Raw genomic sequence first — 5000 nt, 5'->3', positions numbered from 1 at the left:
TCCTTTTATTTTGAGTGATTTTCAAAAGAGCTGCAGAATTTTCTGCTTGCTAGTATTTTCTGTTTACTGCTGTGCCGTGTTTCCAAAATTCGGCTGACATCCGCTTTCTCTTCTGCAGTTATTTCTAAATCTAAAGTTCCTTTTGTTTGTGATCACTTTCAGGTACAAAAAGTATTATTTTTTTAGTTATACGTGAGATTTTGTGTTTCGTTATTTGACTAAGATGACTGTTAAACATGTGGGCGAAAAATGTGGCAAAATGAGGAGTAAATACACGAGAGAAACTTCTAGTTTCAAGGGTGATACGGCTGCATTAAGTGAGGTTATCAAATGAACACCATTCTGCACGCTTACGTGCCCATACTTTCAAGTACCAAAGTAATAATAAGGGTTATGATAGGTTTTTTTTTTTGTATGGTGTTTTTACGTTGCATAGAACCAGTGGTTATTTAGCAACGGGACCAACGGCTTTACGTGACTTCCGAACCACGTCGAGAGTGAACTTCTATCACCAGAAGTACGCATCTCTCACCCCTCAATGAAATGCCCTAGAATCGAACTTGCAGCCACCGTGGTGGCGAGCCAACACCATACCGACTACGGTACTGAGGCCCTGTTACGACAGTAATACCAAGAAATAATACTAAAGGCCTGGGGAAACGCAATAGTCTAGTATTATAATAGCTTGCTGGTCTTATAGCTGATTGACACATAGTAAATAGTAGTACATAAGAAATTCCATGAACGCAGGTTAAAGGACAATAGATAGATCTTTCCGTGACTAAACATCCTCTTTTATCATAGGCTATTTGTCTCCGAAATATAATGCAATAATATAATGGCTGGCGCTGTATAACTTTTTACTTTTAATGATAAAGTACTTTAATGGCATGATTTTTACAAGTCTAATTATGCGCCTTCTTTATCCTAGTCATATTACTATAACATATAGGTTAGTTCTTTAATAACATGGCATGCTGGTATACGACGATATCTTTAGAACATGGTAGGAACTTGATTAAGCGAAGAAAATACATGCGTCGTAAGATGATAGGATTGTTAGTGAATTGCTGAAAGTGTGATAGAGTGATAGTTCCCCGTGCGTAGAATATGCCTGAAGGAGGGAAACTATGGTAAGCAAAAGGCGTTCCTCTGCTTGGTGGCGAATGTGGTAGTACTGGTGACCTTAAGTTACAGTAGCGTGTATCTACCATTTCTAACCGTGAGGTGTATGAGTCCTACACATTTATAAAAAAATCATTCCATAAAAATACGGCAATTGTTTCAAAGCCTTCTGAGAGATAGCGATTCATTCCGAAGAAAAGAGTTAAGTATATCTTAGTTTAACCAGACCACTGAGCTGATTAACAGCTCTCTTAGGGCTGGCCCGAAGGATTAAATATTTTTTTAAGTGGTTAGGAACAAATTGGTTACTCAGCAACGGGACCTACAGCTTATTGTGGTATCGGAATCACATTATATCGAGAAATGAATTTCTAATCGCCAGAAATAAATTCATCTGATTTCTCATTGGTACCTAGCTAGCACGCGAGGAAAAGAATGGGCCATTAAAATGATCAGCTCTTAGGCATTGATATTTCAACATTGTAATGAATAAGTTTATACCATGGATTTTGCTCAATTTAAAGGAACCCTTTACGAGTCATTGAGATAAACTGTTACCTCTCCTGGTGAAAAAACGCAAGGGATAGATCAAATTCCCACCACGAACTTTAGACAGAGGTCGAATTGCACGATGGCTATCGACAGCCAATAAATATTGGACTTTATTTCCACTTGGAGCTCTGTTCTGTCGAAAACCGTAAAAGGTTTTTCGACACTCCGTAATGGCCGTCATGAAGAATGTTTTTTTCCCCACTTAATTTAAGTTTTTCATTATTCCAGAATGACCCCCACTTCGTTGCCATACCTCGCTATATAATATATATATATATCTATATATATATATATATATATATATATATATATAATATACATATATATATAATATATATATATATATATAATATATATATATATATATATATATATATATATATATAGATTATATATATATAATATATATATAATACATATATATATATCATATATATATATATATATAGATACAAAAAAAATATACAAAAAATCTTATTTGCATTTTTTACAAAAATCCCTTAATATATAACTACAACATTTGATAAGCGATGGCAGAATGAGGCCTCCAATTTGAAATGTTAGCGTTCTTTCCGTTGTGATTTTGCCTTCCGTTTCCAGCACTTTATGGATATCAAAAGGAAATCCAATTACTGCTTTTCCAATTCCAGAAATGTCGGATTTTTGTCGCCAGAAAATTTCCGGAAATCTCTGCAACGAGGTAGGTCCTCGAAATCTCCCGACTCCAGAGATTAGCATACAAATATGTTTCGATAAATTTTTCTGCTCTTACGAAGTTCTGTTGCACGTTGGGAATTGTGTTGTTCCGTTCTCTCTCTCTCTCTCTCTCTCTCTCTCTCTCCTCTCGTCCTCCCTCCTCCCTCTCCCCTCCTCCTCCCTTCTCTCTCTCTCTCTCTCTCTCTCTACACACACACACACACACACACACACACACACATATATATAATATATATATATATATATATATATATATATATATATATATATATATATGTGTGTGTGTGTGTGTGTGTGTGTGTGTGTGTGTGTGTGTGTGGGTGTGAAGTGTGCGCGTGTATGGATGTAAGAGCTTTCTTTGTTGTAACACTGAAATGATGGCAGCAAGAAAACCCCTACTCTCTCTCTCTATCTCTCTCGCTCTCTCTCTCTCTCTCTCTCTCTCTCTCTCTCTCTCTCTCTATATATATATATATATATATATATATATATATATATATATTCTTCTTCCTAGCTTAAACCCATTTTTATATGGGGTCGCCATTACGAATGAGTCGTCTCCATCGATTTCTGTCTTGTGCCTCGTTCTCATTTATACCTTTCAATTCCATATCTTCCTTACACAATCACGCCATCTCTCTGTCTCTCTTTCCTTCTACCCGCACTTCCATTTCCATCGTATGTCTTCCAACATGACGTTCCTCCCTTCGTAACAGGTGTCCATACCATCGAAGCCTTCCTTCCTGTATTTTCTTCGATATTTCAGCTACCTTTGTTGATCCTCTTATATACTCATTTCTAATCCTATCTTCCCTTGTTACTCCGACATCCATCTCAAACATTCTCATTTCTGCTACATCCATCTTCTTCTCCTCTGTTTTCCTCATACTTGCCGTTTCTGTTCCATATAACATTGCTGGTCTGACCACCGTCCTATGGAACTTTCCTTTCAATTTCAGAGGGACCTTCTTGTCACAGAGTACCCCTGATGCAGACCTCCAATTATTCCATCCTGCCTGAATTCGGTGTCTCACCTCTTGGTCCATGCTTCCACTATCCTCCAATACGGACCCTAAGTACTTGAACTTCTGTACTTTCTTTATTTCTTCCCCACCCAATCTTATGCTCTACTTCCACCGTCCTCAGTAATACTAGAAACACATATATTCGGTTTTTGATCTGCTTATTATATATATTTTATACACACATATATATATATATATATATATATATATATATACATATATATATACATACATATACATATATATATATATAAATATATATATTTATAATATTTTTAAAATTTTTTTTAGATAAGCCGTGCTAATCATGACATATGGGATGGTCCTAAGTCGAGGCGCATTCATAAACTGTATAAAAAGCCATAACAATATTTATTTACACAAAAAAAAAATCACAATTCACCGGATTACACTCTCAAAGCATTTTGAAAATGAACATTAACAGACGAACAATTGACTTTCAAATCACTTCAAAGTAAATCCTTCGTGGGTAAAGGTTGGAGAGGACCTCTACTCCAGAAGCTCCACCCTGTGCGAGTCTCAGCCGTGAACTAAGGCAGCGGCTACGAAAAGAAAGATGGCGAATGGGGAGACGACGATTAATGTACATTGGAACTAAACCATTATTGGAACATCTTAAAAAAAAAAAGTAAATTTTTACATTCTTCCGCCCAAAGATAATTTTAAAAGAAAATTATGGAACCTATGTAGGGTGGCGGGACAATGCATCAGCTAGAACGTTGGCAGATCCTTTGATATAAGATATTTGAAACTGGTACTCCTGAAGAAGCAGACTCCAGCTCATCAGTCTTACATTTTGAACTTTGACATTTCTCAGGTAGGTCAAAGGACGGTGGTCCGTCTCTAGAAGAACGATCTTCCATACAAGTACTGTTGGAACTTTCCCACAGCCCAAACAATTGCTAAGGTTTCTTTTTCAATGACTGAATACTTAACTTCGGATGGTTGCAACTTGCGACTGGCATAAGCAATAGGAAATGGCATACCTTCAGAATCGTATTGTAACAGTGCACCTCCTATTCCATTAAAACATTCTGTTCAAAAGGAGTAACCTCATCAAACACTTGCAAATTATTAATAGTAGCTCTACGGTAATACTTTTTCAACATATTCACATGGAAAAGTTTATGTTTATTCCTTACCTCTATAATGTAATCAACAGGACCTTTCTTACCAATCACCTTAAATGGACCCTTCCGCTGAGTAAAGAGCTTATTAGTGTCAGAAGGTAAAAGTAGCAGAACTTCATCACCGATCACAAATTTTCTATAAGATGTTTTCAGATCATAATAAGTTTTGTAGTTACTAAAATTACCTTCGGCATTCTGGAAAGCAATCTGGGCTGTTTCTTCTAACCTATTGCGCAGATCCAACACATACTCATAAGAATTCCTAATCTCTTCATTAAGGTCCTGATTAGTAAACAACTCTTTCAATATGGATAAAAGACCTCTCACATTTCGCCCATAAATCAATTCGATTGGAGAAAATCCTAAAGTATTGTTAGGGATATCTCTAACGGCAAATAAAGCACAGGGGAGGTACCTGTGCCAACAGCAA

This window comes from Macrobrachium nipponense, chromosome 4 (assembly GCF_015104395.2).
Source record: "Macrobrachium nipponense isolate FS-2020 chromosome 4, ASM1510439v2, whole genome shotgun sequence".
NCBI lineage: Eukaryota > Metazoa > Arthropoda > Malacostraca > Decapoda > Palaemonidae > Macrobrachium > Macrobrachium nipponense.
The sequence above is the reverse complement of the archived record's forward strand: the minus strand, read 5'-3'. Positions refer to the sequence as shown.